The sequence below is a fragment of the Sapajus apella genome, unplaced genomic scaffold (genome assembly GCF_009761245.1).
Source record: "Sapajus apella isolate SASKATOON/1434 unplaced genomic scaffold, GSC_monkey_1.0 scaffold58, whole genome shotgun sequence".
Taxonomy (NCBI): domain Eukaryota; kingdom Metazoa; phylum Chordata; class Mammalia; order Primates; family Cebidae; genus Sapajus; species Sapajus apella.
The window spans coordinates 13,635,798-13,662,684 of record NW_022436998.1 but is presented as its reverse complement, the minus strand read 5'-3'; the positions used below and the strand labels follow the sequence as shown (position 1 = coordinate 13,662,684).

The 26,887-nt window shown below is 35.1% G+C and overlaps 1 long non-coding RNA gene across 1 annotated transcript; it reads left to right on the top strand.

Moving 5' to 3' along the window:
• On the top strand, positions 1 to 25,441 carry LOC116528463. The gene is made up of 2 exons (XR_004259039.1): positions 1 to 38; positions 25,343 to 25,441. It is a non-coding gene; the product is annotated as an uncharacterized LOC116528463 (long non-coding RNA).
• The last annotated feature ends 1,446 nt before the right edge of the window (positions 25,442 to 26,887 follow it).

Below are 26,887 nucleotides of genomic sequence, written 5' to 3'. Positions count from 1 at the left end.
GTAGGGAGAGATAGCGTGGGGAGAAATGCCAGATATAGGTGAAGGGGAGGAAGGCTGCAAATCACACTGCCATGTGTGTACCTATGCAACAATCTTGCATGTTCTTCACATGTATCCCAAAACCTAAAATGCAATAAAAATAAATAAAATAAAATGTCCTAAATAAAAAAAAAGATTAAGAAATTGGGAAGTACATGCTAGAAGTATAATTATGGTCAAACAGCTAAAATAGATGCAGTGTTTAAGGGAAAATAATATTTTAATTCAATTTTCTGGCTGAGTTGAAAATTTTCTCAGGCTGAATGGAAGAAACAACTAAAAAATACTAAAGAAAACTAAAATTGTGTCCCATGTTACCCAATACCTACGTTGGTGAGATATCTTCGATTCTCAATTTCTTCTTGTATTTAATGGACAAAATAAATATGTAAAGAAGTCCTCTTGTATAAATATTTATAATGTTACAACCATCCTAAAAAATATAAAGCTTAAATATTGGCATAGATTTTTTGAATTGTCGTTTTATTTCATTTGTCAATATTCTGCCTTAGTACCATTGATATATCATAATTTAATTCATATGTTAATCTTATAATATCTATTTTTTTATTTTTATAGATTTACAAAATTTAAGTGCAGTTTACTTATAGATCTATTCTGTAGTGGTGAAGTCTTGGCTTTTCGAGTACTCATCACAGGAATAGTGTACATTGTACTCAATAGGTAATTTTCCTTCCCTCAACTCACTCCCATCCTCCCAGATTTTAGAGTTTCTATTATTCCACTCTCTCTGTCCATGTGTACATATTCTTTGGCTCCTACTTAGAATACACACAGTATTCAACTTTCTGTTTCTGAGTTATTTCACTTAGGATAATAGGCTCCAGTTCCATCCTTGTTGTTGAAAAATACATGATTGTATTCTTTTTTATGGCTGATTAATACTCCATGGTACTGCAAAGCCATTTGGTCATTTTTTTTAGTTCAAAATAAATTTTAGAATATTTTCTCAAACTCTGTGTACAATGGCATTGGTGTCTTACTGGGAATTGCACTGAATCTATAGATTGTTCAGCAATCTCTGTTTGATCATCAGCAAACAGAGAAAAATTTACTTCCTCTTTTCCAATTTGGATATCTTTTTTCTTCTTCTTCTTTTTCTTGCCTGGTTATTGTAACAAAGACTCCCAGTAGTTTGATGAATAGGAATGGTGAAAGTGGCCATCTTTGTCTTGTTCCAGTTCTTAGGGAAATGTTTTCAACTTTTTCCCATTCAATATGACATTGCCTATTGGTTTGTCATATATGGCTTTTATTATTTTGAGATATATTCTGTCTATGCATGGCTTTTTGAATTTTGTTATTTTTTCCTTTGTGAAATGATGCTGAATTTTATCAGATGCTTTTTCTGCATCTATTGAGATCATTACATAGTTTTGTTTTTAATTATGTTTATATGGAGAATCACATTCATTGATTTGCATATGTTGGACCATCCTTGTATCCATGAAATAAAACTTGATTAAAAGAGCTTGATAATAAAACTCAGTGATGGTGTATTAACCTTTTAACATGCTTTTGTTCACTAGTATTTTGTTGAGGGTATTTGCATCTAAATTTGTTCAGGATATTGGCCTGTAGGGTGTGTGTGTGTGTGTGTGTGTGTGTGTATGTGTGTGTGCGCACGCATGCCTGACTTTAGTATCACGGTAATACAGGCTTTATATAATGACTTAGGAGTATTATTTTCTCCCTGATACTTTGGAACAGTTTCAGTAGAATTGGTCCCTGTTCTTTGTATGTTGGTGTCAATAGATTTCACCATGAATCTGTCTGGTCCTGGGCTTTTTTTGACCGGGAATTTTTATATTACCAATTCACTCACTGCCCATTATGGGCCTGCTCAAAATTTCTATTTCTTTCTGGTTCTATCTTGAGAGGTTGTATGCCATCCAGGTTGGATCCCCTTCCACAAACACTCTCTTCATGGAAACCATCTTTCTCTATCCTGGATTTTCCCACTGGAGTCCCTTTCCATACTCTTTCATGGAAGCCTGTCTTCCCCTCCTAAACTCCATCTCTCTCTCTATTCCCTTCCACTCAGTGTGGAAGCTGCTTTCCTCTCCTGGATTCCATCTTTCTGGATTCTCTCATTCAGTGTGAGAGTTAGCTGTTTCTTTCTCTCTCCTTCTCCTGTTTCTCTATCTCTCTCTAAATAATTCACTTTCTACAAAAAAAAAAAAAAAAAAAAAAAAATTCCTCTAAGTTTTCTAGTTTGTGTGTAGAGATGCTTATAATAGTCTCTGATGGTCTTTTGCGTTTATGTGGTATCAGTTGTAATGTCTCCTTTTTCATTTCTGATCAGGCTTATTTAAATCCTCTCTCTTTTTTTCTTGGTCAATCTAGGTACTGGTCTTCAATTTTGTTTATCCTTTAAAAAAATCAGCTTTTTGTTTCATTGATCCTTTTTTGTCTCCATTTAATTTTACTCTGATCTTTCTTATTTTTTTTCTACTAGCTTTAAGCTTAATTTGTTCTTTTTTTTAGTCCTTTGAGATGTGGTGCTTGTTCATTTGTGATATTTCCTTCTTTTTGATTTAGGCATTTATCACTCTAAACTTTTCTCTTAGCACTGATTTTGCCGTACTCCAGTGAATTTAGTATGCTGTATCTCTATTTTGATGCATTTCAGAAACATTTTTTATTTTCATATTAATTTTGTTATTGATCCAAAGAGCATTCTAAAACAGGTAGTTTAATTTCTATGTATTTGTATAATTTTCAGTTTTTTTCTTGATGTTGACTTCTAGGTTTTATTTTTCTACTGTGGTCCAAGAACATACTTGACATGACTTCAATTTTTTAAAATGTAATAAGACTTTTCTGTGGCCTAACCTGTGGTTTACTTTGAAGAATGTTCTGCACACTGATGAGGACAATGTATATTCTCCACTTGTTTGATAGAATGTTTTGTAAACATCTGTTAGTTCTATTTGATCTAGAATCCAATAAAGTCTAGTGTTTCTTTGTTGATTTTCTGCTTCAGTAATCTATCTCATGCTGTAAAGTGGGTGTTGCTATTTCCCCACAATGAAAATATGTCTATCTTCATTCTTAGGTCTAGCAGTATTTGTTTCTAGTAGTATTTCTTTCATGAATTGATATTAGGTGCATATTTTTGTTAGAGTTTTTATATATATTTATTGAATTGACCTCTTTATCATTATATAATGACATACTTTGTCTTTTTTAAACTGTTGTTGATTTAAAGTCTGCTTTTTTTAAAAAAAAATCAGCATAGATATTTCTGCTTACTTTTAGTTTCTGTTTGCATGAAATATATTTTTTCACCCCTTTACTTTGTGTATATAATTACTAGCTAGATGCATTGCTTGTAAGCAGCATATCGTTAGAATTTTTTTCATCCATTCTGCCAATTTATGTTTTATAATTATAGCTTAGAAACTGAGCTTTTTCTGTCTGAGTACCTAAATCTCTGGGAAGACCAGGGAAGTTTTCCTCATTGTTCCCTCAAATAGGTTTTCCAGACTTTCTACTTTCTTCCCTTCTCCCTCAGAAATACTCATTACTTACAAATTTTGATGTTTTATGCAGCCCTATATTTCTCAAAGGCTTTGATCACTTTTAAAAAGTCTTTTTCTTTATTTTTTTGTCACTGGGTTAAATCAATTGTCTGATCTTCAAGCTCTGAAACTTTTTCTTCTGCTAAGTTAAGCCTATTTTTAGAGCTATCAGCTATATTTTGTAATTTCTTCAATGATTTTTCATTTTTGGAAGTTGTTTTTTAAAAATACATATCTCTTTAGTAATTTTTTTTATAGCCTGACTTGTTTTTTTGAATTCTTTGTGTTAGTTTTCAACTTCTGCTTCAATCTCAATAAGCTTCCTTACAATCCATATTTTGAATTCTTTATCTGGCATTTAAGAATTTTCATTTTGATAAGGCACCATTGCTAGAGGCTAGTAAGATACTTTATAGGTGTTGTAAACACACTGTTTTATTAGGCTGCCCAGTTGTTTCCCATGAATTTGCTTTCATTTAGATGGAAATTCTTTCTACCTTTTTAAATCTGTGAGTGTCATGCATTTTTTTAATCATTGTGTAATTTTAATTCTTGGTGTTTGTAGGAGGCCTAAGGCTCTGTATAAGTTCCTTGGTGTTAGATAGCCTTTGTTCAGTGTCTTTCTAAAATGCTGCTTGTAGTAGTGATATACTGGGCATATTAGGAGGCTTATTCCTTCTGTAGGGCTGGGATGTGGAGATCGCAGAAATCTCATCTCATTTGAGGGTGCTCTGCAGTTCTGTCAGCATATTTTGTATTAGGTTTTGCAGTTCAACCTCCACATCAGCAGGTGAAACTTATAGGTAAGAGCTAGCTGAGGCAGAAGCAGATGAGTATGTGCTTGACTGTTGTTACATTGTCTCAGGTGATTGGCTGGTCTGTAGTATGTCCAGTGATGATCTGTGTTTAATTTTCATCCCTGAAGCTGGGGCAAAATTGAGTAGAACTGGAAACTCAAGCTCACTCTCAGATACCTCAATGATGAGCACATGCACCAGCCCTAGTAGGGGTGGCAATGAGAGCTTGGTGTGCGTTGTGTCAAGGTCTTTGCAGAGGAGGGGGGTTGTACCAGTTTCATATCCTTGGCAAGCAGGAATGTGATTTGCCTTCCTATCACAATCATGTACCATGTCTCATATATTTAGTTTAGATGGATACTGTCATCTGTCCCCAGGCTGCATTGTAGTTGACAGTCACAGAAAACACGTGTTTTGCAGCTCTCCACTGAAATGGCTTTGGCGACAGAACCTCTTATCTCAGTCTAAAACAGACAGCCTTAAGTCTTACCTGATCTCTGCTGTAGAAATGTTGCTGCTCCATGAAGAAATAAGGAAGGCCTCCAGTGAACCTTGGCCCAGTGAACACACTGCTAGTGGGGATGCAGGTGCCCTGTTGGCCCTTGAATGGATGTCCATAGGCATATTTTTGCCAGTCCCACATGGATACAGCTATGACTGCATCTGCAGGGCTGGGTGGGGTGTAGAGGAGAAATCTCCCTCTCCATGTTTGTGTGCAAACACCCATGTCACCTGGCTGCTGGGGGAAGAACCATATTCCTTCACAGAGCCCAGAAAAGCACCTGTGTCTCTATTGGAAGGATCACAGTCACCTTCTGCTCACAGGCAGGGGCCTCTCAGGCACAGGAGAGCACACACTTTGATTTTCTTTGTCCAGAGGGTTCTCCTTTGGTGACTGCACTCTTATTCTTCCTTCCCCTAGGAGTAGCCTGTTCTAAGAGTCAGACCACCACGAACCCCACAGCTCCCTTTGAGTCTTGTTGGCCCATTGTGACTTCTGCAGTTGAAGCAGGTGCTGGAGATATTCACAGAAGATCCAGTGATGAGGAGGCACAGGACTGAGATTTCCTGGCAGGACAGAGGTTTAATACGAATGAACAGTGAGTATCATGCCCACCACATCACCTTGTCTGTAGAAGGAGGAAGAGTGACACTGTGTGACCAGGAAGCCTGGTATACCCTAAAGACATTACCAAATTACCACCTTCACCAGTGCTTGTACTCACAAGGTCAAAGCAGCTATCCAGCATTTCAGGAACCAGCAGTCTGCCACGGGAATGACAAGAGCCAAAAACACCCCCACCTACCCTTTCCATATGACTTCAGTTTCACTGGGGTTCAATCTCTGCCAAACTCTTGCTTCTTTTTTGTGCCTCAGCTCCTTTCTGTGAATTCTCTGACATGCTTGAGAATTATCCCCTCAATATTCCATTTCAGTCACAAATATTAACTGGTAAATTATTCACAGGACAACTGACATAAAATGTCACTAGTCAACCATCTTGAAAAACACCTTTCTGTAATAACTATTTTAAAAGTACAGCACAAGTATACATGTATGATCAATTGCCTGTTCAGTTTTTCTTTATAAATACTTGTACTGGTAAATTTTATATTCAATTACTACTATTCTTTTTTTTCTCTAAAAAGTGTACACAAATTTTTACTAGATTTCAAAAACAATGGCCAGACATTATTTTATTCCACAGAAAACTCATCATTTGCTTGATATGCTTTCTGTATAAATATGTATGTTTATTGATTTCTAAATAATTATATTTCAGGAACCAATTCATCAAAATAAGCAACCCTCTATAAGTACCTACATTGTGAAGAAAAGGAAGAAATTTTGGTATTTTAATCTTCCACCCTAAAGGTATTTTGTAATATTTTGGTTGGCACTTTTCAAGTGAGTATAATTATTATCATTATGATAAAAATATTTGTGGCAAATAATATAAAAATATTTCCGGAGATACATAATTTGAATTAATGTATTCAAGTAGGGAAAATTGATTATGCAAAGAAAATAAAGTTTCATCATCTGAAATTAGAAAATTAGAAATCTCAAAAACAATATACATAGCCAGAGATCAAATTAGTACATTTCAAAATAACTGTGAAGATAATAATGATAATGGTGGTGAAAACAAGAAAGGGCTAGTGATTATTTTCTTCAAAATTGTTTCATAAACCATTTATTCTGCTATGAGACAGAATAGCAAATTTTTCAACCTGAGGATCATCAGCATATTTGAAAATGCTCTTAGGACTATTGATTCTCTCTAAGATTGTTAAATTTGTGTTGTTCAATTTTATAATTTAATAAACACCAAAAAACATGATCTATACCATGTTGTGCAACTGAAGATTGCTAACTTTTTTGACCAATACTTCTATATTAACAATAATATGTTTGTAAAGTAAAATCCAAGTGACCTAGTGGTTTTTGCAAACTAAGACTTCCAGTAATTTAAATAGTACAAACAATCAGAGGAACTGGGTTGTTACGCAGTACATTCTATTGCAGGCAGCAAAATTCAAAGAAAGAGTCAGTATTATGGCCACATTTTCAATAGATATCTCCATGTATTTGAATCACCTATTTGCACATTACTACCTGAAATATTCTCTTCAGAAGTTTTAACAAATATGCCAGGAGTATTTTTTCTGTTCTAACAATTATTGGATTATGTGTTTATTCAATTTGGAATTCACTAACAGCAGGGTTAATCTTATATTTAAGGGAATAAAATGGCATTATAAATGAAATGATACACCTGTAAAGTGGCAAATGCTTATTAGTTGAGTGTTAGATAAACAGGAGGTCTGATTATAATAAAACAAAGCCTTAATATTTTCACGTGCATATTGGATAGCATAGTTTGTAAATCAGTGTACTCTACATAAGTAGTATTGAAGTAAAAGAGGAAAAAACATTAATCATAGAACAAAACCTGGCACATCATATTTCTAATTTGAAAACAAAATCAGTGATTAATTTCCAGCTCAGTAAATATAACCAATCCATTATATTCCATTAAGATTGTTAATTAGATAGAATTTTACTACCTTGGTTATTTTGTTTGCGATTGATTTGTAAATTTGTCTCTAACTCAGAATTGTTTAAGCACATAAGCAAAAGGAATTTAAACACAGTCTTTTACTTACATAAATAAAATAACAGTAAAATAAAATGGAGGCTTAAACTTATATTTTATTTCAAACAATTTATATATGATTTATATTTGAGAATGTTTCTTAATATGAGTATTATAATAAGAATATTTCAATTGTTAATATGTCTTGCAGTTTACAAAATGCTATCTATGCACTTTATTAGTCTCCCAAAATCAACTTGTAGAAGAATCTACCTTTATATGTGTGCCTTTTCTGAAATTGGTATGACCTTGAGCTGGACCAGTTTCCCCAGTTTACTAACTGGTAATATGAAAATTATATGTGTTTACCTACATGTACAGGTTTATTTAATGATTTAAAATGCTATTATACAGGTACAAACACTACATTCAAGAAGAAAAATTGCGGTAAATAGAAAATACCAAGATTTACATACAGGTCCATTTTACAGACTCTTTAAGTTATCAAATGGGAAACATTACAAATGAAAAAGTAAAAATAAAAGGGAAAATAGCCTATCTTCCCATCAGGCTATTTTGTTTTCTATTATTACCCTTGCGAACTTCCTGAAGCAGTATTTGTTTTTATCAGCTAATTGATGGGAGAGATGTATAAGTAAGAAACACATTTCTGGAAGATTTACTCAGTTTAAATATTAAACTGATTCTGACTTTAGGGAGAAGGAAGGGAAAGTGCAGCACTCAGAAAAGATTAACCTCCTCTAGTTTTCATTGAAGGTAGTGACTTCTCTCACTATTAGGAAATAGATTTGTCTGAAAATTTGAATTCTAAATTATATGACCTTCAAGTGCCTATCAAGCTACCATTGACCTTCTTCACAGAACTGGAAAAAACAATTTTAAACTTCATATGGAACCAAAAGAGAGCCCTCATAACCAAGACAATCCTAAGCAAAAAGAACAAAGCTGGAGGCATCACGCTACCTGACTTCAAACTATACTACAAGGCTACAGAAATCAAAACAGCATGGTACTGGTACCAAAACAGAGATATAGATTAATGGAACAGAACAGAGGCCTCCAAAGCAATGCCACACATCTACAATCATCTGATCTTTGACAAACCTGTCAAAAACAAGCAATGGGGAAAGGATTCCCTGTTTAATAAATGATGTTAGGAAAACTGGCTTGCCACATGCAGGAAGCTGACTCTGGAACTCCTTCCTTACACCTTATACAAAAATTAACTCAGAGATTAATTAACTCAAATTAATCTCAGTTAAAGATTTATATATATAAGACCTAACACCATAAAAACCCTAGAAGAAAACCTAGGCAACACCATTCAGGACATAGGCACAGGAAAGGACTTCATGACTAAAACACCAAAAGCAATGGCAACAAAAGCCAAAATAGACAAATGGGATCTAATTAAACTTAAGAGCTTCTTCACAGCAAAAGAAACAATCATTAGACTGAACCAGCAACCAAGAGAATGGGAAAAAAATTTTGCAATCTACCCATCTGACAAAGGGCTAATATCCAGAATCTACAAAGAACTAATGCAGATTTACAAGAAGTTCAAAAGTAGACGAAGGATATGAACAGACACTTTTCAAAAGAAGACATATATGTGGCCAGCAAACATTTGAAAACTGCTCATTATTACTGGTCATTAGAGATACGCAAATCAAAACCACATTGAGACACCATCTCATGCCAGGTAGAATGGTGACCATTAAAAAAATCTGTAGACAACATATGCTGGAGAGGATGTGGAGAAAAAGAAACACTTTTACACTGTTGGTAAGAGTGTAAATTAGTTCAACCATTGTGGAAGACAGTGTGGCGATTCCTCAAGGATCTAGAAATAGAAATTCCATTTGATCCAGCAATCCCATTACTGGGTATATATCCAAAGGATTATAAATTGTTCTATTACATGCACATGTATGTTCGTTGCAGCACTGTTTACAATAGCAAAGACCTGGAACCAACCCAAATGCCCATCAATAATAGACTGGACAAAGAAAATGTGGCACATATACACCATGGAATACTATGCAGCCATAAAGAACGATGAGTCTGTGTCCTTTGAAGAGACATGGATGAATCTAGAAACCATCATTCTCAGCAAACTGACACAAGAACAGAAAATGAAACACTGCATGTTTTCACTCATAGGCAGATGATGAACAACGAGAACACGTGGGCACAGGGAAGGGAACAACACTCACTGAGCTAGGTGTGGGGGTGGAGGGGAGGGAAGGGGAGGGATAGCAGGAGGCAGGGAGGATGGGGAGGGATAACACCAGGAGAAATGCCTGATGTAGGTGACCAGGGGAAGCGGGGTGTGGAGACAGCAAACCACCCCGGCATGTATGTACCTACGCAACAGTCCTGAAGGATGCAGGATATGCACATGTCCCCCAGAGCGCAAAGTACCAAAAACAAACAAACAAACAAAAACAACAACAAAAAAAATAAATATTGTACTTATTAATTCATTTTTTTAAAGAAAACATTAATTTTTTTATATTGTGATTGAGATTCCATATATTTCCAAAGACTTTTTTACTACAGCTCATTTAAATCCATTGATTTAATGAATATGTACTTTTTCCATGTTACTATGAATAGCCTTGAGAATTTCTCCCTTTTTTAAACCATTTATGTTGCAAACATATCCATGTCAGTAATACTTTACCCTAAATGATCTTAACAGGCCTCAGTTATAAAATAACAAAAATATATCATGTATCTTTACAATCAGAGGTATACACTTTACTCTTATGAGTTGCTATAAAATAAAATATATACATACATACATACACACACACACACACACATACACACATACATGAATATACACATACACTTTTATAGTTGCTGACTGAACGATATGATTATCTCTTATGCCTTCTGGCATAATTACAGTGACAAGTTAATTACTTCCCTGAAAATCTCTTTTTTTCCAAGACTTCGCTCCCATTGAATTCTGTCACAGCTTAATGTGAGAATGGGTAAATGTTCTTCACAAGGATAATTAATGAATGCTCTCAAATAAGCAAATTAGTTTACTATGATAAATTGTGGACAGATAGTATTGATAGCCTGTTTGTGGTAGGCATTGTGACAGTTAATTTATGGATGTATTTGTTATGGATCTTTTTGTTATGATAAACAAAAAGAAAAAGTTTTAGAATGACTTCTTCCTTGAGGGAGATGTCTATGTCCAAAAGAGAACAACAAATAAAAAGCAAATAAGCTTAGAAAAAATTGTAAGAGAATCTGTGTATAAATATATCACTAGACTTTAACAAAAGATATATTGACCAGATATGAGCTAGAGATATAGATTATCTTATATGTCTGCCATATTATTAAATATATACTATTCTGTAATTTCCCATAGAATCAGGAATAATTCCAAAATTTAAAAAACAAAACAAAACTTTTTAATAGTACTCATGCAAAGTTATTATAAAGAGAATGGGAAGAAAAAAAAAACTTCCTACAAAGAAACGTTTTTTCACCTTAATCTTTTCTCATAAATTCTTCCACCATTTAAGGTGAAATCAATACCAATTTTACCATAAATATTCCACATTATTAAAAACATGCCAACACTTTTCAACTGAGTTTATGAAGTCAGTATAATTTGACCAAAATATTAAGAGTGAAAAGGGAAGAAGATTAATTGCCTTGACCACAGAAGGAAAATATTATAACAAAAGTTTTAGCAAAACAAATGTAAAGACATTTAATACATAATGCATTGTAATCAAATTGGCTGATTCTAGCTTAGCAAATGATTTATTCTTTGAAATTCAGTCACTGCAATTCAGTACATGAACAGAAAAAAAAAACAATATTTTTCATACAAGCTGAAAAATAGTCAATGAAATGTGACATACTGGGACATAAGAAAGTGCTAGAATTGATGCTTTCTCATAAAGGAAGCCCCTGAATGCAATAATCATCTTGGATGAATTCGTAGTTATTCATTTTCTATCCCCCATTTCTTTAGAGATGAGTTTTTCTGCCTTTCTTATGTTTATTATGTAGTTTTCTAAGCTTATTTTTTTCTCCATCTTTTTACTATTCCAAATAAGAAATAAGATAGTATTTTTTCAAACTCTCCTAATTTAAAGCCAAAATTCCATACCCTTGAGATGAAGGGGGTTATTACATATAATAATGGGGAACAAGTAACTCAAAATAGGGTAATAAATGAGGATATATATTATCCCTGCATGTATATAATATGCATATATACACATACAGAATATATATGTGAATATATATGTATATGAGAATATATATAGTTTGGATGCATTCGAAGAGAAAGGACATACAGATAGGTCGATAGGTAAGAGATGTCTTTAAATAACCATAATAATATGCTTCTGAATTAAGATTCACTGAAATTCAAAGTAATTCCAGCTCAGCCTTTCCTTGGTCTCTAGGTATTTCATCTTTAGTATCTAGGGCAAGGGCCACAGTATAATGAGCAAGTTATACCTACAGCACTACAAAGAGATTGGATATGAAGAGGTAGTCATTGCATAAACTTAAAATTAATAAGCTGCAGAAAGAGTGGGAGGAATAGACACAGAAATGGAGTCTATCATTGCTACATTAGTATTACACCTTGTCATGCTGTATATCATAGCAATCTAAAAGTGGAAATCAGGATAATGATTCAAGTTCAGAGAGGAGTGAGCAAAGTTGTCTTTGGAGGAAAAACCTGAATGAATCTAGAAATGTAATGATCAATAAATTTTTATAGTTTCTGAGGGTCTCAACTGAGACAAGGAATTGAGTTTAGGTAATTGGGATTTCTAAAGAACAGGAATGAAGGAGCATGGGATGTGGAATACAATGGAGAGAAAGCCAATATCAGGGGGTTATTTTGTTTGTTTTGATGGACTCTCTCTCTGTCTCCAAGCTGGAGTGCAGTGGCAGGATCTCGGCTGACTGCAACCTCTGACTCTCTGGTTCAAGTGATTCTCATGCCTCAACCTCCCGAGTAATTGGGATTAGAGGCATGCACCACCATGCGCAGGTAATTTTTTTTTTATTTTTAGTAGAGACAGTATTTCACCATGTTGGCCAGGATGATCTCAATCTCCTGACCTCGTGATCCGCCAGCTTTGGCCTCCCAAAGTGCTGGGATTACAGGCATGAGCCACCACGCCCGGCCTAAGGATACTGATTTAGAACTAAACAATATTACTACAGGTCATCAGAGAAGCTTACGAAAAGCCTGCCAGCAATTGTCTGTGGAACAGGTGGGAAGCCAAGATATTAACTAAAGATTCTTACCCTTTCAATTGATAGTTGCTCTGATGGGAGTTAATAATCCCTTATTTCCATGATGTGCTTTTACATGAACTGATAATTTTTAAGAATTTAGAGAAAGTATAGGCTCCAAAAAGTGGAAAATGCGAACGCATTATTATGTTTAGGTAGGACTTTGTCAGTTGATGTAAGAACTGTATACCACTTCTGGCCTGAAATCATAGACAGACTCAGCATGTTTTTTTCAGTTGCCAAAAGCACCTGCCAGGATTAAACTAGAGATTCCTTCTAGATCAAATGCAAAAGAATGTGGAGGTGGGAGAAATTTAGTTCAATAATTAGTTCATTTATTATTCAATTTAAGCCACATTGTTGCTAAGAACAGGATGCAATGGTGAACAAGTTCCTGCACTTGCATGGTTCACAGTGCTTTGTTACGATAAAAGATAAAAGGGAACATACAGGTAGGGGTACATAGCCATGCATTATCAGGAACTGATGTGGGGACCCAAAAGTCTATTTGTGGCAGTAAATTCTAAGTTGAAACTTGAGTAATGAGTTGTAATCACAATGAAGGTGTTGTGAAAGAAGTTGTTCTGGGCAGAGAGAAATTCTTCATATCCTTACAGAGCCATTCATCTTTCTTCCTCTGTATATTTTAACTGCTCTGAATTGTATTGGGATCAATTTAAGATAGGCCCTAGCAAGTGTTAACTGACCAGCAAATGCTAACTTTTACTTTCAACATCATCAGTACCTTTATAACTAAAACTGGGTGTATTTTTAAGCAGAACTAATACTAAAGTTTTAGAATTCCTTTGACAATGAGATAACACAAGGTAGAGATAATATTTAACATTATCTTTATAGAAAGACAGATAGCAAGCCCAGCCTGAACACTGCAATGAAAAGCATTGTTGAGGTTTAGAAATTCATATGGAAATAATGAAATATTTAAAAATGCAATATCAAAGAATGCCTCTAAGTCTGGAATTCAGCATGAGAAAGAACAGGGTTCCCTGAGTGACTCTCCCACTTTCCTGAAATGTGGCTTCTAGTAATAATTACATCTCTATATATTTTAAGTTATTTAACTACAAAATGGGTATAATTATAGTTTATTAACTCAATGTTTGTTACATTATTATTCCTGAATAATACAATTTATTGTAATTGTCTTTTTCTTGATAATGATCAGACAGGTAATAATGTAATCAAAACATAGGAGTAAAAAAGATTTCCAAGGATGGCATTGTTCCCTAGGATTAAATAGTAATAGAACTACATTTTACTGATCATTAGTTTACCTCCTTTCTCCAAATTTTATTTGAAAATAAAGTTATTATTACTTGTTCTCATACATACTTTAGATATTAAGATTTAACTGAAATTAATATGTTACTAATATGTAGTAAATCGCAAAATGGCAGAAGCAGAAATATTCAGTTGGACTTGACAAAGACAGATGCTATGTCAATGTTTATTATTTCAGGACATTTCCAGTGGACCAGACTTAAGATTAGTCACCCATACTGAATCACACAGAATGACCCCCCAGCTTAAAGGTGACATACGTTGTGTTCCTTGGTGCTAAGCTACCTGATAGAAATCAGGCAGCAAGATCAATGGGAAAGACCATTTGGGGCTAATTATACTGTCAGTATACACGTTTGATAATGTGACAGAGTAGGAAAGGACATAAGTAAGGCATTCCTTTTTTGATCTTGCTTTGATATAAAAAAACAAAGTTCAAGGTGGCTGGCTAGAAGCAGCTAGTGTGCACCACTCTGGCAGGGAGAAAACAAAGTGGAGAATAAATAGCAATTATTCAAGTGGTTTGTCTAAGAGACTACTTTGGGATTCACCAAGGAAATGAGGGTACTCACAGAGAACAGAGAGTAGCGAAGTCAGACAGCTGCCACCTACCCGAACCAGCGTGGAGCCTGGAGAACCTCCCGAAAACAGGGAGAGGGTAAGTGAGTGAGAGTCTCTCATGTGGATTCCCACAGGTCCTGGATTCCTGAGCAGCCAGGTGGCCAGCTGCCATAGCTCTGATAGAGGCCACAGTTGTGCTGAGGAGCAGACAGGCTGCTATGTTTCTCCTTGCTAGGAAGCTCGGCTTGGGTGTCCAGCACAATGATCCCATTCCTGCCTGAACTCTGTAGGCGGATACAGCTCTGCATTCTGAGCCAAGCGAGGCTAGTCAGGTTGGGCTTCTAGCACCACAGTGACCCTCCTGCTGCCTAAACTCTACTGGCAGAGACAGCTCTGCACTGCCCCAGGGAACACGCAGGCTGCAGACTGCGACCGCCACCCCCACCAAAGCCCCACTGCTCCTGGCCAGTCAAGGCTCCATGGCTTGCACTTCAAGCACAATCACCCACCCCACCTGAACACTGCAGTGGGTCATGTGTCTGTGCTTCCATGGAACAAAACTCTCAGAGGTAACAAAATGCTTGGTATTTTAGCATGCCCTCAACAGTAAAGCTGGGCATCATTTGAGTGAAAGAGAAGTGTGAGTATTACTGCCACCCCACAGCCCACAGTCTCTACTGCCCTGGCTCAGGGATCCCACCCTTTCCAATGAAAGATTCATGGCGCAACCATCCTTCCCTTCCTGTACATTTCACCTGCAGCTCAGGACCCTTTTGAAAACTCAACCCTTACAGACCTATGATAATTCCTTTGGATCCCACTGCCTAAGTGTTCTTCCTGCCCCCGCCTGAGAGTTTGGCTGGTGAACCAGGGAGTATACCACCCTTTCTAACCTTATCACAGCCAACACCTGAACTCTGCACTAACCCGACCCAGGCCCAGCCCCCTCAGGACTCATACACACTATCCAGCAGGCCACTTGGAAGGCTGGGGACTGAGGAACTACCTACCCCATTCAGACTCTTCTGGTGACTGATCTGTTCCGTCAGGGCCTGAGGTTGGTCCAACCCACTCAGCTGACACTGCAACAACCAACACTCAATTGCATGCTCACATTAGTGCAAAGATGGGGCCCTCCTTTCCTTTACAAGAGGTAGTGATCCTGCCACATGGAAGAACAGACAAGCTCTAAACGTATCTATATTGGGTTGAGTGATGACATTGTGCCATGAAATCACTGCCATGGAGAGTTACAAAACAGGCATTTCCTGTTGGTTTCAATCATATTGTAGCCCAGAGATAGACTATAGTATGCATATGAACTAGGAGTCAAGGGACCTGGAACAGGGGTGTGGTAGGGAAACAGATTTCATCCCTGCCTGTCTAGGACAGGGAGCTGGAGCAGCCTCCTCAATGCACTTCACCAGGCGCTTCACCCAGCCACCCTCATCGTGACAGGTGCCTACACTCACCATTGGTATATTCATGGCCAAGTGAGGGGCTCCAGCTCTGCCTAGCAGTGTCCTGCCACAGTACAGGAAGCCCAGAATATCAGACACCCCAGTATTCAGAATTTCACCTGAAACTACAGAAATTACCTCACAGTAAACAATGATCAAGTTCATACCTACTTGCTTACATAGCAGTTGGCTCTTACTTGCAAATATCACCTACTGGCCTGTAGGTTGAACCACACAGCCCAATACAAAACCTGCTGCTAGAAGTGCACAGGACTTTAGAAGCAACATCTAGCCAATACAATCCTCTCCAGATGAGAAGGAAACAGTATAAGATTTCTGCCACCATAAAAATTCAAAATGTGTGACAACTGAAGCCTCACTCTAACTCTCGGGCAATGGTGCAAAGTCAAAATGTAGGTACAGAGATAACAGATGGAAAATTCAAAGCATGGATAACAGAACTCAATGAGCTCCAAGAGAAGGTTGAAAATTAACATAAAGAAACCTGTAAAGCATGCCAAGAAATAAAGGAAGAGGTATACATTTTAAAAAGAAATCAATCAGAGCTACTGGAACTGAAAAACTTACAGAATTTCAAAACACAATTAAAAGCTTTGTCAATAGATTAGACCAAGCAGAAAATAAATTTCAGAACTTAATGACAATCTGTTGAACTACGCCATTCAGACAAAAATTTTAATGAAGAATTACAAAAAGGAACAAAGTGTGAGAAATATGGGATTATATAAAGCAATCAAACTTATGAAATATTAACATTCTTTAGGGAGAAGGAAAAATGTAAACAATCTGGAAAACATATTTGAAGGAATAGTTCAAGAAAATTTTCTTAATCTTTCCAGAGAGGTAGACATTCAGATACAAGAAATTCAGAAACACCTGCAAGATACAATACAAAATGAATATTACCAAGCCATATCATCACTAAACTGTTTAAGGTCAAGACTAAAGAAAAAATCTTAAAAGCTCAGATTGGAAACTCCCTAGGGATAACAGTGTACTTCTCAGAATAAACCCTTCAATCCAGAAGAGACTGTGGGCCTATGTTTAGCATTCTTAAAGAAGCTCTAACCAAGAATTTTATACCCCACCAAACTAAGCTTCATAAGGAAAGGAAAAATAAAAACATTTTTACATAAGGAATTGTGATGGAAATTTATTACCACTAGACAAGCCATACAAGAGATCCTTAAGAGAATCCTAAACATGGAGATGAAAGAAGAATACCACAAAACCATGCCCAAGTACATCGCCCACAAACCCTTTAAAGCAACTACAGAATAGGAACTACAAAACAACCAGCTAACAAATTCATGATAGGACAGAACCTCACATATCAATATTAACATTGAATGTAAATGATCTTAACACCCCACTTAACAGGAATAGAGTGGCAAATTGCATAAAAAACAACAATAACTATATGTCTGCTGTCTTCAAGAGACCCACCTCACACGTAGTGACAACCACAGACTCACGGTAAAGGATTAGAGAAAGATCTGTCATGCAAACAGAAAACAAAAAAGGAGGGATCACTATTCTTATATCAAATAAGATAGACTGAAATAATCAACATTAGAAAAAGACAAAGAAGGGCACTGCATAATGGTAAATGGCTAAATCCAACAAAATGACTTAACTATCCTAAGCATATATGCGTCTAACATTGAAGCACCAAGGTTCATATTGCATATACTTCTAGACCTACAAAAAGACTTAGGCAGATGTATGATAAGAACGAGGGACTTTAACACTCCACTGACAGTGTTAGCCGCATTACTGAGGCAGAAAACTAAAAACGAACTCCTGGAGTTAAATTTGGCACTTGACCAACTGGACCTAATAGATTCCTACAGTACTTTCCATCCATCAACCACAGAATATATGTTTCTGTCATATGCAAATGGAACATATGTAAGTTCAACCACATGCTTGGCCATAAAGCAAATCTAAATAATTTCATAATTATCAAAATCATACTAACCATAGTCTTAGTACACAGTGGAAGAAAAATAGAAATCAATACCAAGAAGCTCCCTGTAAACCACACAATTACATGGAAATTAACAAACTTGCTCCTGAATGATTTATGGGTAAACAATAAAATTAAGGCAGAAAGTTAAAAAATCTTTGAAATAAATGAAAACAGAGACACAACATACTAAAATACCTGGGATACAGCTAAATCAGTGTTAACAGGAAAATTTATAATGCTAAGTATCTACAATAAGACATTATAAAGACTTAAATTAACAATCTAATATTGCACCAGAGGAATTCAAAAAAACAAGAACAACCTAACCCAAAAACTAGATATATTAGTCTCTTTTCATGCTACTGATAAAGACATATGAGACTGGGATGAAAAAGAGGTTTGATGGACTCACAATTCCACATGGCTAGGGAGGGCTTACAATCATGGCAGAAGGCAAGGAGCAATTCACGTCTTACATGGATGGTGGCAGGCAAAAATAGAGCTTGTACAGGGAAACTCCTTCTTATAAATTAGGTCCTGTGAAAGTTATTCACTATCACAAGAACAGCACAGGAAAGACCTGCCACCATTATTCAATTACCTCCCACCAGGTCACTCCCACAACACGTGGGAATTCAAGACAAGATATGGATGGAGGACACAGCCAAAAGGTATCACTAGCAGAAGGAAGGAAATAATCAAAGTCAGAGAAGAACTGAATGATATTAAGACACAAAAATCCATACAAAGGATCAACATAATCAAAAGCTGTTTCTTTGAAAGAAACAGGAGGATTGGTAGACCATATTTAGATTAACAAATTAAAAAAGAGAGAGAAGATCCAAATGAGCACAGTCAGAAACAACAAAGGTGTCACTACAACTGATCCAAAGGGAATACTAAAGATTCTGAGACTGCTATGAACATCTCTATGCACACAAACTAGAAAATCTGGAGAAAATTGGTAAATTCCTGGAAATGCACCACCTCCAAAGACTGAGTCAGGAAGAAATAAAAGCTCTGGATAGACCAATATTGAGTTTAAATTGAATAAAAAAAAAAAAACTACCGAAAAAGAGTCTGGGACCAGAAGGATTCATAGCTAAATTATATCAGATATATAAACAACATCTGGTACCAACCCTACTGAAGCTATTCCAAAAAACAGAGATGGCGGAAGCTCTGAATCATTCTAAAAAGCCAGTAACATTCTGATACCAAAATCTAACAAAGGTTTCACTACATAAACAGAATTAAAAACAAAAACCATATAATCATCTCAATAGATGAAGAAAAGTCTCTTGATAAATCCATATCTTTTATCTTGAAGCATTCCTTCAAGATAAAAAGCCTTAGAAAAGTTGGCATCAAAGGAACATACCTCAAAATAACAAAACAGACATATATTTCAAATCCACAGTCAATGTTATACAAAATGGGCATCAACTGGAATCCTTTCCCTTAAGAACTGAAGCAAAATAAGGATGCCTACTCTCACCACTCCCACTCAACATTGTGCTAGAAGTCCTAGTCACAGAGCTCAGGCAAGAGAAATAAATAAAAGGCACTTAAATAGGAAAAGAAGTTAAATTACACCTCTTCACTGATTTTCTAGGTATGATTCTATTCCTAGAAAAGCCTAAACTCTCTGTCAAAAGGCTCCTAGAGCTGGTAAAGGACTACAGTAAAGTTTCAGGGTACAAAATCAATGTACAAAAATCAGTAGCATTATTATACACCAATAACATTCAAGCTAAGAGTCATGTCAAGAATGCAATCACATTTATTAGGTTGGTGCAAAAGTAAATGCGGTTTTTGTCATTGAAAGTAATTTTTCCACTAACCTAATACAATAACTGCAATTTTGCAGTAACCTAATACAATAGCCACACACACACACACACACACACACACACACACACCCCTTGGAATACAGCTAATCAAGGAGGTGAACTATCTCTATGAGGAGAATTACAAAACACTGCTGAAGGAAATCACACATGAAACATATGAATAGAAAATGATTCCATGTTCATTGACTGGAAGAATTAATGTCATTAATATGGCCAAATAGTCCAAAGAAATCTACAGATTTAATGCTATTCATTTCAAACTACCAACATCATTTTCCCCTAAATTAGAAAATAAGCAATTCTAAAATCCATATGCCAATAAAAAAAGAGCTTAAATAGCCAAAGCAATGCTAAGCAAAAGAACAAAGCTAGAGGTGTCTCATTGTCTAACTTCAAAGTATACTACAAGGGTACAGTACCTAAACAGCCTGGTATTGGTACAAAAACAGACACATACCGATGGAATAAAACACAGAATCCAGAGATAAAGCTACACACCTATGACAATTTGATCTTCAACACATACTGGCAAATGATTCTGTATTCAATAAATAGAACTAAGATAACTAGTTTTCTATATGCAGAAAATTGAAGCTAGACCCCTACATTACACCATGTACAAAAATTTACTCAAGATGGGTTAAAGATGTAAATTTCAGACATAAACTGTAAAAGAAAGCCTTAAAAATACCATTGTGGACATCAGCCTTGGCAAAGAATTTATGACTAAATCCCCAAAAACAATTTCAACAGAAACAAAAATTGATAAATGAAACCTAATTAAACTAAAGGGCTTCTGCACACCAAAAGAAACTATCAATGAAGTAAATAATCTATAGAATGAGAGAGAGTATTTGCAAACTATACATTGAAAAAGGTTTAATATGCAGAATCTGTAAGTTAAACAATCCAACAAGCAAAAACTAACCCCATTTTAAAACAAATAAAGGACATGAATAAACACTGCTCAAAAGAAGACATACATGCAGCCAAGAAATATATGAAAAAAAAGAATGTTCAACACCACTGATCATTAGAGAAATGCAAATTATAACCACAAGGAGATAGCATGTCACAACAGTCAAAATGGCTATTTTTAAAAAGCCAGAGAATAGCAGATGTTGGCAAGATTCCAGAGTAAAGGGAATGCTTATACACTGTTGTTGGGAATGTAAACTAATCAGCCACTGTGGAAACCAGTTTAGATATTTCTCAAATAATTTAAAATAAAACTACCATTCAAGGCAGCAATCCCACTACTGGTTATACACCCAAAAGAAAGTAAATCATTGTACAAAAAAAGATGCCTGCACTCATATGTTCATTGCAGCACTATTTGTAATAGCAAAGATGTGGAATCAACCTAGATGCCCACCGACAGTGAAGTGGATGAAGAAACTGTGGTACACATACACCATGGAATACCATGACCATACAGCCATGCAAAATCATATTCTTTGCAGCAAGATAGATACAGCTGGAGGCTATTATCCTAAGTAAATTAACACAAATATAGAAGGCCAAATATCATATATTCTCACTTGTAAGTGGGAGCTACATGGTTGTAACAATGGGAACAATAGACACTCTGGACTACTAGACGGGAGAGGATGGGAAGAGGGCAAGGGTTGAAAAGCTACCTATTGGGCACTGTGCTCACTACTCAGGTGATGGAATCATTCATACACCAAACCTCAGTGACATGCAATGTATCTGTGTAACAAACCTGCATATGTACCCCTGAACCTAAAATAAAGTTAAAAAGAAAAACAATAAAGTGGAACAAAAAAAGTCTTTTAGTATGTTAACAACTATACAGGTCATTTTTTTTTTCTTTTTAGTTACTTTCAAAAAAAAAATATCTTCAATTCCACATCACTTTTCTGGCTTAGTTTCTTGACTTCTCTTACCTTGTCTTCAGGAGCTCATCACTGCAATCAGTAATGCAAACTTCTTACAATTAACTGGGATTATATTATCCCCTTTAAAAAAAAACCTTCAAAACCTCCTCAAATAAAATTTGTATCTCTTATCTTCACATCCACAATCTCATAATTTTGCTATAGCCATCTTCCATTCTCATAATTTTCCCATTTCATAGCCTATGCCACAGTCACCTGATTTTGTTCTTTCAACACAGCAATCATTGTTCTAGCTCTACAACTTTCTCCTTTGCTATTTTTACTGTTAGAAACATATGCTTTATCTCTTCTACTTGTGAATGCCTTCTTTAATTTTGGAAACCCAGGTTAAAATTAGCTTATTTGTACCCTGACTCTCACAGTAAAAATATAGACACAAATATTGTTTCCTCAACAATTAATCTTCCAACATAACATGTATATTTGCATAACCACATTGGTTCATTTTTGTTTGAATGTCCCTCTTGATTGTAAGCCTCTTAACATTGTAGATATGCTCTATTTCATTTTAGTAGAAACAACTTTGCAATCTAAAATGCAACTTTGCACTAAGCAGGCTTTCAAAAAATATATATTTGCTGAGAAAGTTGACCATTTATAATGAGCTACTGATTCATATTATTCACTAGCTATTTTGTTAAAAATTATTTTGAATTTTTACTCAGAGATAACTTCAAATATAATTGTGCATTGTTCTATCATGCCTAGCTTAACGAGGTTAACAGGTCCTCTGTATTCTAAACAGAATACTAATTATGTTCAATAAAGTTCTTACAATACATTGAGAAAGATTATAGAGAATTTGAGAGTAAAAATCCACAAGAATTTTGAATCATTAATATCCTAAATATTATAACTGATACATTTAAGTTTTATATGATAAAAGTAAATGAAGTTTTAAAGTTTACAAGACAATGGATCTGCTTGACCTCTTGTTAATTAAATGGATTGTGAAAAATACATTTTATTTTCTTGGTTTGATTTTGCATCTCTCATATTAGCCTTACTGTCAATAGGAACTTCTCTTATAGAAAAGAGCACTGCTAGTTATATCAATTAAGTCAATACAACGGAGCTCTGAAAAAAAAATGATATGTGAAAAAAAATGTGTTCATATTTCGCACTAAAATATATTATTTAAATAGAACTTTCAAATAAACAAAAAGGAGGAATAAAATTACTGAAACTGTTTTACATGTTGCAGGGATTCTCAATTTTAGTATATCAATACTTTAAGACATTAAAATATCTATTATTTTTGAAATGTCACAAGGAACTTATGATTTACATAAATTATCAAAATTTACAGATATTTTGCCTTTTAATAAATAAGAGCAACTACCATTACTTAAAAGCATAACTTTATTCAGTTTTCAAAAAGGATTTGTATTCTTTAAAGAGAAGAATTAAACACACCTCTCAATATCATAACAAAAATAATGTGGAAAAGTACAGGGGTATTATTTTTCTTGCAACTCAATTACTTTCAAGAGATTATACCTGCCAAAATAAATTGCAAGATAATTATTGAGCAAATACTATATAGAGAAAATCACTTTGCTTTTCATATAGAGCATATTAGTCTGTTTTCACACTGCTATACATAAATACCTAAGACCAGGTAATTTATAAAGGAAAGAGATTTAATTGACTCACAGTTCCACTTGGCTGGGAAAGCCTCAGGAAACTTACAATCGGGGGGGAAGCAGAAGCAGGCTCATCTTACATGGAAGCATGTGAGAGAGAGTGTGTGTCATCACAGGAAAAAGTACCATTTATGAAACCATCATATCTTGTGAGAATACACTCAGTATCATAAGCAGCATGGGGGAAATCAACCTCATGATCCAATCACCTCCCTCTCTTGACACATGAGGATTACAGGTCCTTCCCTCCACATGAGGGGATTACAATTTGAGATGAGACTTGGGTGGGGACACAGAGCCAAACCATTTCAAGAGAATACTACAGAAGTAACAAATATGTTCTTTTATTTGGAATGTTGTGGAGTCTTTTGAAAAGATAGCAAAACTGAATAAGAAAAAGCATTTTAGAAAGTCATAAATAAGTAAATAATCAGCTATGTATAGTGTACAGGTTGCATTTGTATAGACTTGAAGACAGAGAAAGTATTACACCATAGCCATGTAAACTAACCCTGGTTAATGCCCACCTATGGTAAAAAAAAAAAAAAAAAAAAAATAGTAAGAAGAAAAGTAGGTAAAGATAATATGAACTTTGTTACTTTAAGTACCCAAATTCTGATGTGCCTGTCTTTGGGTGAGTAGAAGATAATATTCCTGCCAAAATATGTGGTGAGAATTTACAACAAAGTAGTAGTTACAAGGGTAGTAGAGAATTAGAAGTATAGTTAAAATCCCTAGAACAACCGTATAATCTAAGTGTCATCATCCTTATTTGACCAATAGGAAACCAAATATCACAAGGTTTAAATAATAATTCCAGTTTCAGTCAATGCTTTTCCATAGTAGGTATCATATTAACCTAAGTTTTTTTAATTGTTTGCTTTTGTTTTTGATTTTTCCTCCAAAACATATTGTTATCACTGCAGCTTATTGTTTCTTATTATACCATGAAATTAACTTTAAGGAATTGGTGGAGAGAAAGTTGTGACTTCTAGCACCAGAGATGGTTTTAGCTAGTAACTCAAGTTTGAATATAGCATTTCTAATATGTATCTTATTAAATATAATATCTCCAAGAGCCTCATGAAATGTCAGGCTGAATGCAGTAATATAATACATATTTTCTAGGTGAATAAATGAATAGGTAATGTAAGCAGAATCATGAATATGGGAGTAAAAGGAAAAAATGTTGTATACATATACATTTCAACAGAACAATAGGTTATTGATCATAAACTATATGTACCATGTTACAAAAAAACATATTTTATTTAGAAAAGTTTTAAAACTTTTAGGAAAGGATGCAAAAGAAATGGCAATATGGCATGAATTTTCAAAGTGCCAATAATTTTTATGTCTGCACTTGAAATTGATTTAGCCTGAGACCATTATCTTCAAGCAACCACCAAAACATGTTGTATCATAACTAGGCAGATGATTTTGGCTGTCTTAGTGATCAATGGTAGCCTTTATAAATTTTGCTAAGGGCAAATCAAATGTGCCACAATTTATTTCAATTATTTAGAGCACTGGGATGGCTAGGATATTGGTCATTTCAAAATAGGATTAAATAGCTAGAAGCCACTGAGTAGGGCTTTGTTCTATGAGAAACATAATTTACAATGTTCAAAAACCTAAGATAATGAACTTAAAGAGTAAGCATGAATCATAGAAACTATAAATATTTATTGAGGCCAAAGAGTATTCAAAGTTCATCAGTATCCTTCGATTATACCGAATTAGGGCTGAGTCTTAAACTTTATACCCCCAAATACATCAAAATAAGAAAGATGGGGAGAAATGCTAGATGAAGGGCAAATAGAGGCAGCAAACGACCTGGTTATGTATGCACCTATGCAACAACCCTTCATGACCTACACATGTACCCCAGAACCTAAAGTAAAAACAAACAAACAAAAATACAAAAGTTCAAACAAGCTAGTTTCTTTCTTCCTCGTGTTATAAGGAGATAAGAGAGAATACCACAGAGAATACCACGAAGTGTCTATACACTAGGGAGACAAAGATCAAACAAGTTAGTTGTTTTTTCTTTCTCATGTTATAAGGAGAGAAGGCTCCATACCAAGAAATCCTTCAGAGATCTCTTCTGTCTCAGCCCCTTTCTCTGAGGATATTCCTCACCTGCATATGGTCAGGAATTATGACAACTCTGCCCTGGCTATAGAACATATTCCTTGGATTGCATATCTGGACTTTCCTAACCATGGCCATTGTCCCTTTACCAAGCCACTGGGAATGATATCAATGAAGGAAACTCTGACACCCTTGGAAAGACACACTAATAGATATCCTATGTCCATTAAGAATGAAGTCAGGAGATTCTGCTATTGAAATGGCTTTCTGGGTGTTATGGAGATGATCGGATTCTGGAATGGTGGCAACACTTAGCCACAAATGACAAACTGAGTGTGGTCACCATAGTAGGCAACAACATCAAATAAATAATCCTATAATTTGACTGACAAAAATCTTTAGAGGTATCTATTGTTCATGACATTGTTTGGAACTTAAGTAGATGGGAAGCATGCTAATATCTCATTTAATATTATTAACAGAAAAGCGCCTTCAGCCTGTTCTGAATGCACGCTTGGAACAGAATGCTAACATTGACAAAAGAATCTGTGCATTCAGGACGGAAATTGAAGAAAAAGTCAAAAGGAGAGACTTAGATTTTTTCCTAAATATTAAAATTATAAACCAAAAGATATACCACATCCCTGTAGAATCACTGAGATTAGGCCTACTACCAAATATTTGGAAAATGTAGATTAAAGGAGTTTTTATGCATGCCATTTTACTTGTTTAATTTAGGCAGAAGTTATGTGAGATTTGGAAAATGATTAAGAGTGGTGACATTAATTGCAGATGTATTTCAGAATGTGCTTTATTTATTTGAGCGAATCAAAACTTGGTTTTCAGCTATAGTTTTAGCAATTTTTTTCTCTATTTCAAACAGAGAATACCACAAAGTGTCTATACACTAGGAAGACAACAGGAGTTCTAATTTGAGGACCACATAATAATCCTTTCAGATATCTCTCATAATTTATTGCTGCAGTTTTCAAAGTACGCTATATAAACCCTGAGGATCCCTGAAACCCTTTTTTGGTGTCCTAAAGATTAAAACTATTTTAAAAATAATATGAAGATGTTTGTCACCTTTTTACTCTGTTGACAGTTTCTCTTATGGTGTAAAACAATATTAGATAAACCACCACAGCCTTAGCAAAAATCAGGACAGTCACACCAATCTGTACTAGTAGTAATTGTTCACTAATATACTTGTCAGACTATTACATTTTACTTAAGAAAGCCATTAGTCAAACGATAA